At 35.2% G+C, this 11,342-nt stretch overlaps 1 long non-coding RNA gene across 1 annotated transcript; it reads right to left on the reverse strand.

Moving 5' to 3' along the window:
* Positions 1-1,231: 1,231 nt before the first annotated feature.
* On the reverse strand, positions 1,232-2,097 carry LOC306800303. The gene is made up of 2 exons (XR_013773803.1): positions 2,026-2,097; positions 1,232-1,436 (listed from the first exon to the last, which is right to left on the reverse strand). It is a non-coding gene; the product is annotated as an uncharacterized lncRNA (long non-coding RNA).
* Between the last annotated feature and the right edge of the window lie 9,245 nt (positions 2,098-11,342).

Genomic DNA, 11,342 nt, shown 5'->3' on the forward strand with positions numbered 1-11,342 from the left:
CTACTCCTGGTAACAGAACAAAGTTTTCAGTTTGGTTCTTCATTTCCTCATTCCGAACAGTTTTGTTTGTTGGGATTTAATGCTATTGATCATTAAACCACCTCTTTATTTTTATAACTGGAATGACTATTGTTAGCTCAGAGTGTTCCTTCTTTGTTGGAATGAAGTTCTTTCATTCAGTCAATTGAACCATATGGTATCAACTGCAAGATGCTGTGACTCTTCATCTTAAAAAGAGGTTTAGTCTCTTTGTCTTAGGCCTGGAGCACACAGCAGTATTCCAAAAAATTTCTGGGGTTACAATCCCATCAATGCAGATTAGATGCCATAACTTTCTGAGAACAAATACTGAAGGAAATGGGAAGTGAACAACATGGATTCACTTACAAATGTTCTCAGCACTTCACAGCAGTGAAAATAGGCCATTCTGAAGATGTGTACCCTGCAAGAGACTCTCTTCTCTGTTGTATTACTGTGCACTGGCAGCCTGTTTGTCACTTGCAATATCTTGATTATTCAAGAGAAAAATTCATTACAACATGTGCAGTGGGAATCACACATGCCCCAAACCAATAAAATGAATTGGAAGAAAAATTAGCTGAAAGCACTTTGGAGGTGTGTGTGTGGTGAGCCAGAGCAAAGTGTCCAAAAGTTTAAAGAATGCAAACCAAAATTACGGAATTGTCATAGTAATACAAGATTTTTGAACTGCACCAAAGTATGCAGCTTGGAAAAATGTGACAATTTATTTTGGGCTATTTAGACATAGTTTTAGCTGCTTAGTGTGTTTTCTGATTATGAGGAGGAAAAGGGAGGAAAAGAGAGTGCCCAATATTGATGATCATTTAAAACTTCCTCAGTAGATAAAAATTAATGCTCTGGGCTGTAAAAGCTGACTACAGGATAATAAAAGATTAGCTATGGAAATGCAGGAAAACAGAATTTTCTCTGCATGGCAAACTACATTGTACTGAATCAAGGGGTTTGATACAGGATTTCTGATATTGAGGGGAAAATAAAGTAAATCATTAATCTGACGGTTTACAGCTAATCTTAATTAAAAGTTGAACTATTTCCTTATCAATTTCTTATTTCTTTCACCCACCTCTTCAAGAAATTTTATTTTTGGGCTTAGAGTAAAATAAGAAATTTTCATATAATGTCAAAGACACTGTCATCACCAAAGATAATGGTTTGTTTGCCTAAGGGGAGAAATTGAATGACTTGCAAATAATAAAAAACATTCTTTCTAATTTCTTTTTTTCCCTGCTCCATGGCATTTATTTAACTGTAATCAGATGTAGTTTTAGCCCTATGGGGCTGCAGCTCAGAACAGGAACTCTTTTAACCCCCAGTTGTGCCTGGAAAGGTCCTCTCTTACAGAAAACTTCTCTACATTTGATGTGTTCCTCAAGGTTTGCTGCTTCATTTACATCCTGAGGAAAGAGGGAAAAAAAAGTAGCCAAGTTTGTGTCTGATGCTTCCAAAATTTCTGTTTGACCATGCCAAGATTATCAATATCCATCAGTCTGAGTGGAGAGGTTTTTTTAAATGGTTTTTCAAAGTACTCCCATTTACTCAAAATAAAATAGACATTTCATATATAATTTAAAAGTCAGGGTGGTGGAAAATATAATTATTAAAATAACATAGGAAGTCAAACAAGTATGTAATGAAATGCAAACCTGTCCAGTTCAAATACTGCTGTTCTAACACTTCATGGCAATGTAGTTGTTTTTGAATATAGGAAAATTAAACTGCTGCCCATAAGACATTTTCTAGTTTAAAAAGAATTATTATTCTTTGCCAGATTTTTAAAGAAGGAAAACAAAGAGTTGCCATGTCACTGAACATATATAGCAAGCCTTCTGGCCAGAATTCTTGCTAGAGGAGTGCTAAATTTTTCAATACCAGCACATGAAATACCATTGAAAATAGTATATTAATTTCCCAACCCTTATGCTTTCTCAATCTTGTCATTTTATTTTGTGTCACTACAAAATAAAATGCTGTAAATCCACTGACCTGGTTCAGCATTTCAGGTCCCATAGATGTTTCTTTAGAAAGCTGTAAAGAATAGTGACTGGGGTGAAACCTGTGCAAAAAGAAAATAGATTTCAGATTATAGATATGTCAGAAGCTGCAACCATCAAAACATGTTCAGGGAACAGGTGCCATCTACCAAATATTTTTTTTTCATGGTAGAGCACCAAGACCTTCCACAAGTGTCAGTACAGAAAGGCCTGTCTATTTATTAGGGCCTGTTGCAATAGGACAAAGGATAATGGTTTTAAACTAAGAGAGGGTTGATTCAGACTACATATAAGGAAGGATTTTTTTGCAATGAGGGTAATGAAACACTGGAATAGGTTGCCCAAATAAATGAGAAATGCCCAGTTCCTGGAAACATTCAGGGTTAGAGTGCATGGGGCTCTGAGCAATCTGCTCTAGTTGAAGATGTCCGTGCCCATGGCAGGAAGATAGGACCAAATGAACTTTTAAGGTCCTCTCCAACAAAGTATTCTGTCTTTCTGTGATATCAGCTAGAAAAACAATCAATGCCATAGTTCTGTAGTCCCAGGTCTATGAGACAAGCATAAGCCCACAAAAAATGTTAGCTCCTGTTGGTGGCCAGCGAATACATTGGGGTTTTGTCTTTGGAAAAGTGTAAGCAAGGCAGAAGAGGAACAAGGAGCTAGGGGATTGGATTTCAAATTAATCAAAACAATTTACTTACTGCTTTTCTATTTTTCTCAAACAGCAGAGCACAAGTTCAGCTTTGAAGTTCAACACAGGCTTTGGGTTTTTGACTTGTTCTCTTGCAAAAAAAAAAAAAAGGGAGATTTAATGAGGGTGAGAGATTTGGGAAGCCAGGGATTGAACTCTTGTACTCTTAAGCTGACGGTTTCGTTGAAGAAAACTGAGGAAATATCAGTACTGCCTCAACAAACCAATTAAGATCCTGAAGTGGGTTGACAAAGTCCTTAGCATATGCAGCCCTTTTAATACACTGTGCATTCATCAATATACAGGGAGGGATGGAGGAAATGGCAGCAAAATGTCAGCCATAGTAACACCTTCCAGAGCTCTCACTTCTAGGAACAGCTAAAAATGGAGGAGTCTGGGAAACAGCAACAGTGATGAAAAGGCTTTGAGTGAAAACTTCTAACATACTGTAACATTTTAATGCAACTATAAGCAGAAAATAACATTTTTCTCACTCATCAAAGTAACACCTCTCTTTGTCAATGGAATAGTTGATATATCAGTTAAAATAAAATGTAAATTGAATTTTCCATCTGGCCACTCTTACACCCAATAATTCAAGCCAAATAATGTGTTGCCTTTAAGGAAATAATTCTAAAACAAAACTGTACACCCTATTTTTTATTTTTCTCATAGCTCAGCTTAAAGCTCAAGATAATGATTAAGCTTCTAGAACAGAGCTAAAGGCAACTCTGTTTTTTGACCAAACTTTCTCCACCTTTGTTTTAGACTCCCTGTGAAAGTAATATGATTTTCTTATCAGTCTAAGCAGTGATTAGAAATTAAATCAAATACATTTAAATGTGTCTTTTTAGATAAAGTTATAATTCTTTCATTCAGAAAACAACATTGTTTTCCAAGTCTAAAATGATTCTTAAATTAATTTATGCAAACTTTATGTCATCTTTCACCAGCTGTTTCCCAGTTTTTCTTGTTTGATTAGTTTTTGGGATTTTCTTTTTCATTTGTGGTTTGTGGTTTAGGGGTTTTTTGTTGGGTTTTTGTGATTTTTTGGTAAGCAGATAGTATTTTTAAATTTGACAAATTCCACATAACTTTCCTGTATATTTTTCACTCTTACCTGGGTAGTCATTGAAATTTTCTCCTACTACATTTTGATGGACAAGGCAATCCACTTTGTTGTCTAACCCTGATATCAAAGTGACAGAAGATACTGCAGTTTAACACCTGGAGATATTTTCATTACTTCTACAAGATTTAGATAACACTTCCATTAACAATGCTTAGATCAATGTTTCAAAACATGCAGTTCTAAGACTTGCCTTTGGCTTCTATGTGTATTTGTAAAGACAAACATTTCAGATGAATAAATGTAATGTGAACAAGAGCTCAACTTTTAGAGGAAGCACTTTTGATGTCTAAACAAGACATTTGTTAATGATGCAACAATAGCAATTTTCATATTGTTCATTATACAGAAGGTATTTATTCTGTACTCAGGTGAAGTGATTTTATTTCTGAACAAACATCCCTCTCCCACCCAGGCAACCAAACCTCCTCAGATGAAATGTCATCTTAGTGTTTAAAAAATGCAGAACTTGTTTTTTGCAGTTTCACTTCATAAGTGATTGGTAAAATGCTTTGTCATTTTTTAGAAGGCTAGAAAAGAAATTATATTTTAAATGTAATGAGACATTCCTTACAGTGGTGTCAAAACCAAGAAAAATAAATTGAGATTAAATATCTGAGTCTGTCCTATTGGACTTCAAGGTTTCTCTGAAATGTGGGTATTGTGATAGAAAGAGAGAGGGATTGGAGTTTCTGATTTTCAAGAATGTAACATCCCCAAAGGAGTTAAAACACAACACAACCTTATATTTGCTTATCTACCACTCTTCTCAACACAATTTTGTAGCAATCCTCAACAAAGATCACATGTGAAAATGGGGAAGAATACAGCAATACAGTCTTCATTGGATTATATGTCTCAATTACTATAAATCTATTACAGAATGGGTATTGCTGCAAACTGACTTTGAGAAGAAGGTGTGAAGTGAGGGTGGAGACAAGAGAAGGGCACAACAAGGTACCAGTCATCCAACTATTGCCCTTTCAGAAGAATGTGCTAACTTATTTTCTGTCTTTTAATCGGATGTCTGAATATAATTCATTATGTGTGGGTGTAATGAGTCCTCATATGGTCAATAAAATATTTATCTGTCCTGAGCAAGGAATTGATAAACACACTGACTAACAAACCCCACCTAGTTTTTTTGTTTTGTTTTGTTTTATTATAGAACAGAATTCACTGTTGCAGAAAATAATCAGATGCTAGACATATTCAGTGATTTAACAAATTTTACCCCAGGCTATCATGCCTAATATTCTGATAAAGTATTTATAACTAATTTATGTAATTATCTGGAGGCAACATGTGGGTTGCTAAACTTTCAGTGTGAAGAGAGAAGGAAAGGTTAACTGACACGATTATGTCAGTCAGCTCCAGATAAAGTGTAGCTGTGAAAAGCAGTCCATGGTGTAACTATTGTTGGAAATACTAAGTAATTAGGCTGATTCTGCTCAGGTCCCAGGCAAGATCTGGACTCTCAAGTGCAGAAGTCACTGCTTATATCAGTACTTCCAGTACTGCTAGCTGTATTAGCAGACAGATGAAAACTCCCTGTGCCTGATATGAAATCAGCACTAACATCTCCCACTATCCAAAGGAACAGCTTGTTCACTGGAAATATTCCCCTCTTCCTCAGCTCACCCCTGTTTGACACTGGGATGAGAACAACATTCACACATGAATGTTTAGCATCATTTTAAGTTTTTGCACCTTTCAGTGCCAACTGAGTATAAGTAAACAGTGAATTTTAACAATGTTTTCCTAACGTGAAACATCTCTAGTAAGCCAAGTATTGAAATTTCTGAAATTTGAATATGAACAAGTCACCAAAAGGCCCTTGATTTTCCATACTGGAACACCAGCTAGCACACAACAGCTTTTGAGATGAAAAATTTGGATTGCTAGAGTGTAACCTTGGAACAAAAGAACTTTACAACAGCCTGCACAACATATTGTTGCATGGTGGGACTCTGCTTTCACTTGATTCAGCAAGTCTTAGTGTTATGGAACTGGTTGAATGTTGCCTCAGGTCTTCTCCCCTACCTTGGAAGTTGTCTATTTTCTCCTGGGACAAATCTGCCTTTCTACCTCTGAGGGCTACCTACCTTCCCCCTGCTCTTTACTAAAGCCCTTCAGTTTATTTCTATTACAGTCTCTATCTGGCAGTCTTTCTCATTCTATAGAGAGCAGAATAAACTAAGCAGAAATCAGGTTTCTGGTTCAACATGTTTGGTTGTTTTTGTGAGGAGACCTACTTTCTCTCTGGGAGAGCTCCACCTGGCTCATGCAGCAAAGGGAATGAGGCAAAAAGGCAATCCTTTCACAGCTCTGTCCTCTCACAAGACACATGGTACCCACATATCATGCAGCAGACTGGTGTGGTATTAGTTTTATTTACCATTTAATCTTTGCAACTTAAATACATGCCCTTTTCCTGTATCATCTTCCTCTCTAGCTGAATAAAATTCTCTTCAGTCACACAGAAATATGAAGAATATTTTACCTTCAATCATGAGGAGAGAGAAAGGATTTAATTTAAAAATTAGAGCGATATGTGTTTGCCCTTTAAGCAGGTTGCAGCAGGAGTACATTGAGACTGTAGGTACACGAGTAATTCAGAAACTTTCAGGTTTGGTACATGCTCCCACAGAGAAGCAGTAAGCTATTCTCTTTAGCCACCACCTGTGTGACTTCCCCACTGGTAAATTTAATAAAAATAAATATATACAATCTCTCAAAAATTAGGCCTTTTCTGTGGGGACTGAAAAGCCTGACTACAAAATGTGACTCTGAAGCAGAGTGTCGGGAGCACCACTACCTTTGATTTTGTTTGGTCATCCAATGCCACACAACTAAATAGGCTATGCAGTATATTGTAAAAGGAACTAATACTGCCTTAGAATCCCTTGGGTATTTTTTAAGGAACACCAAGCAAAATAATGCTTCTGCAAAGCCCCAAGCATACTGTATCATGAGTCTGAAAGTGCTTTAATAATGTATAATAAAAACATGGTTTTGGTCCAGCAGGATCAATGGGGGGTGGCATTTTATTAAGTGAGAAAAAGAAGATCTAGAGGAAAGTCAGAGTGAGAAAGAAAAGCTATTGCAAAATTCATGTTTTCTGAATTAGGATATGTCCAAACTATAATTTTCCCTGAATTTCTCAAACCTGGAATCAATTTATCTTAACTTTTGTGTTTTATACAGTGCTTTTGTCTTCACTGTCTTAAAAAGAATATAAAAGCAACAACTTGTGGTTAATTTCTTTTAGAAAGGTCAGAGCATTTAATTATTGAAATCTGGTAAAGGCTGGATTCTGTACACTCAGTTACCCTTGAAAACATTTCATTTTCCCTCATATACAAGCAATACGTCAATAACCATTTTAAATAATCTGTTTTAAAGAATGTATTTTAAGACCACATATAATCTGAAACTAAAGGATACATCATTTACCCCTTCTTTATGGTATACTTAACTGATACCCATATGCTCTGTAGCTTACTAATATCCTTTATCATTCCAACTGAAGACTCAAAATCTTGATCCCAAAGTAAATATGGCTTCCCTTCCTCTCTAAAACATGATGCAGTATAAGAATCCTACACCAGTTTTCTTCTAGAACTGCTTAAGCATTTGCATTTAAGATCCCACTCCTTTGGGTTGCCATTGTGAAGGAGATTACTTGGGAAATCTGTTATAAACAGTGTTTTAAAGCTGTTTGTGGAGCTGAGCCCAAGTTCCATCATTGCTGTGACAGAGCTGAGCTGAAGTCGGTGCTGTGTCACTTCCACCTGCTGCAGACACACTCTGAAGTTGACAAGTTCCATATCTTCAAGCTGAATTTATACACTATATATGTCAGATGCAGTGCACTTTAACTTCTGTCAGCAACAAAGCTGCAGGAAAGAGGAATGGTGATGCTAATTTAAAAAGAGTGAGCACCCAAGAGAAAGAGAAAGAAAAGAAACAGAGATATACAAGATTCAAACATACTTTGGATCTTTTAAAGTAACAGGAAAAAATGAATTGCACTTTCCTACCTGTAGCCTCATGTACTATATGGTCAAATGAACAAGCTGGATGTGGTAAAATAAAGAGATGGGACATTCTTTTCAAATTTGAGCTTGATATGCTCTCTCAAACCTTCAAGCTCTGAAGATTTAGCAAACGTGAGACAGGTCTCTTTGTGATCCAATAATGCCATTCCATAAAAACACGACAAAATATTATCTGACACTTCATTAGGTTGCTTCACTAGCTTCCCTGGAAATCACTTAGCAACAGAACTCCTGAAACACACACATGCATGTCATTAAATAAAGAGAAATGGCTTTCAGCTCTAAGAAGGTCATCAAAATCATAATTAAAGTAAAATGCATTACTATGTTGAGCTCATTTGTAATTAAAAAAACAGATTTATGAAAGATGTAGCTATTCATCTCAAGTTATTTTTTTATAACTCTCCTCCCATTTACATTTATCTCAAAGAAGATTTAGAAACAAAGAAGCATTAAAAAGTGAAGTAAGCAACTATGAGGAAAACTGCTACATTGAAAAATACAGATATTAAAGTTGTTTAATTCAAAGAAATAACAAGAAGAACATACAGTGTCATTAATGATATCCTGCAAGCTAATAAGGAGCATTTCTAATTCCACATTTGAGAGATGTCAGTTTCAAAAGGAGCTTTCACTTCTTTACATGACAATAAAAAAACTGCATGAATAAGAAAAGAGCTCTATTTGGAAAAAAACTCCAGATTGAAAAATATAAAATGTATTATGATTTTGGGAAGTTGGCTTGTTTTTCCTACCTCCATTCTCCCAATTCTACCCATGAACACATTATAAAACATGGGCAATTTCAAGTCTCCCATGCAGCAAGTCAGAAAATAGGGGTTTATTGCTGTGTTTCAATACTTTCAATTATACTCTCCAGCTCCAAAGCAGTGCCTTTTCTTAGCAATGTTAATTATACTAAATGTTTAAAAAAAAGAAAGCTGACATTTGTGCTCTGAACTTTTCATAATCTAACCATTTGTTTTACATTCAGGAAACACAAGTGCAGTTTTGTGTCCTTTAATTTTGCCTCATGGAACACATGAGCTGAGCCAGACCCCATCAAGTGAAAGTCAGAGGTAAATTTCTGTTCACTTTGGTGATAGGTCTAGCCCAGTAAATAAGATTTTCTGCCATTGCTTGCTGGTAGAAGGCCACAGGTCTCAGGTCTCATCCAGGCTGGCACAGCCTGAGCTGATTTTAGCTCATTACAACAATTGTGTGGTGAAATCATTCCAGATGTGGTACCTTAAAAGCATCTCGTGCAGCAATAGTCCCACAGGCTTAGAGAACCATTGAATGGAAAACAACAGCTTTTTCTGTCAGAAATAGTTGGGGATCAATGGAAAGGAAAATGTTCTGAGAAAGCTTGTAGAAACAAAACTGAGGCCAAAAGGAAAGAAATTCCACCACAAACCTTATGCTCTTTCCTCCTAAGTCCTCAGGTTGCTGATGATTTATCATCACTACCAGCACTGTGGCAGCTGAGAAAGGCTCAGATCTTGACCATAGGACTCAGAAAGATGCTGGAAAAATGGACATTGCAGCAGAGAAATGGATGGGATAGAAGTTGTTTGTAAAAAAATTTTAACTGCTATTAATTACATTTTTCTTTACTATTTTGGATTATTAGACTGTAAAAATAAATTCTTAGTTCCCTATTTGATCCATTCTTTCTTGCCCAGAGCAAGATTTTGATTTCGGTCATTATTATCTCCTCAATTCTGCATTACATTAGTTTGGTTGTTGCATAAAATCATGTAAAATTTCAACTCAGATTTATGCAAAAAGGTTTAGAAGTATTCAGGCATTTTTTCAAAGGAAATTCTCTTATCTTACTGCAATTATTTCATAGTATATTGCCCTAATACCTATATTTTTCCTCTGTGAAAGGTATTTCCATCTGTCAGCACTGCTGTACCTGATAAGGATACACAGATGAACTCAGGAAAACCAAAGGGGTCAGTAGTTACTATCTGTTTTGATGGAACACTCAGAGTCATGTAAACCTCTCAGCTTCAAAATCACACTATGGTTCCTGTTAACTGGTTCATTAAGGTAATATGATTAAACTGGTGTAATCAAATTGCCTCTCTGGTGACGTATCTGCATTTTAAGTAAATAATCTGGAAGTGTGGCCTTCATTTTTTCTTAGAAAACTCCTTGCTTCACTCCAATTTACAAATTCATCATTTTACTCATTTGGATCTACTGCTTGACAAGTAGGTGTGACTTATTAATTGGAAAATCTTGATCATTAATATTTACTGGGATGCATCTCTCCAGTTTTTATGAGATCCTCAGCAGTGAAGAGAACATTAGGAGTAGCCAAGCAGCTTGTATCTAAGGTATAACCTGTAACAGTAGAATTTGCAGAGGAAAAAAAATTTATATTTTTTTTCAGAAGCAAGAAATAATTGAATTAATGCAGGAGTTTAACTTGGATTAAGTTTTTTTTTTTTTTTTTCATTTAGAATTGGCCAGTTAATGCTGTAACCAGATCAATTCAAAGTGCTGCTTTGAATTTTTGCAATTTTCATTATGTAATCCATGCTGTTTATTACATGTACTGCAGCGTCTAGACTGTAGAAAAAAAATCTTATGGCTCTCTTGGATATTTGTTCATCTTCTTTGTGTGTTTGAAAGCATTTTATATGATGTAGTGCTATTAATATATAATTTTAGTTGCCGAGAAACATTTTGGGAACTTAAAATTATCTGAAGTAGATACAAACTAGAGAACGATAATACTTTTGTAACTGCAGAATAGTCATACTCATAATGCTCTGGGCTGAAAAATATAGCTGTGCATAATGGAATCTGCTTCATAGTATTTGTATTAATATCATAATTAATCCACAATCCACCTAAACTACCCCAATATTAAGGAATTACTGTAATGGTAATTTAATCAGATTATGCTTACTTTCTAAATTATTATGAATTATTATTAGAATGGGTAATGCATAAACAATAATTTTATTATGGCGCTTTTAATCGCCCATTTTGTTCCAAAGTTTTGAATTTGGGAAGAGATTTTGTACAAATTAAGTTATTCAAAAAGCAGAATATTTCTGTACTTACTGACCATGTTTTAAAAGATAGTAATATTTCTATCATTTGTTGTAGGATTTTTTTTAAAATAGTTGTTTTATTTAGAGCTTTTTATTATTATTATCATTTCCCCAACATAATTTTGCAGACTTCTGTTTCATTTTAGCTGAAATCTGCACTTTATCCATAAGAGTTATGATTAAAAATATCAGCTGTGTGATAAATATTATTGTTTTCAGAAATATCTTCTGAATTCTCATTCCCATTCTGTGGAACACAAGAAGGGAAAACAGTCAAACATTTACTTAAAGAAAAGCTTTATATAATAGTTTTTGAAGAAAAATGTGAACACCTTCTATTCTTAAATGTGG

Source organism: Erithacus rubecula (genome assembly GCF_903797595.1).
Source record: "Erithacus rubecula genome assembly, chromosome: 3".
NCBI lineage: Eukaryota > Metazoa > Chordata > Aves > Passeriformes > Muscicapidae > Erithacus > Erithacus rubecula.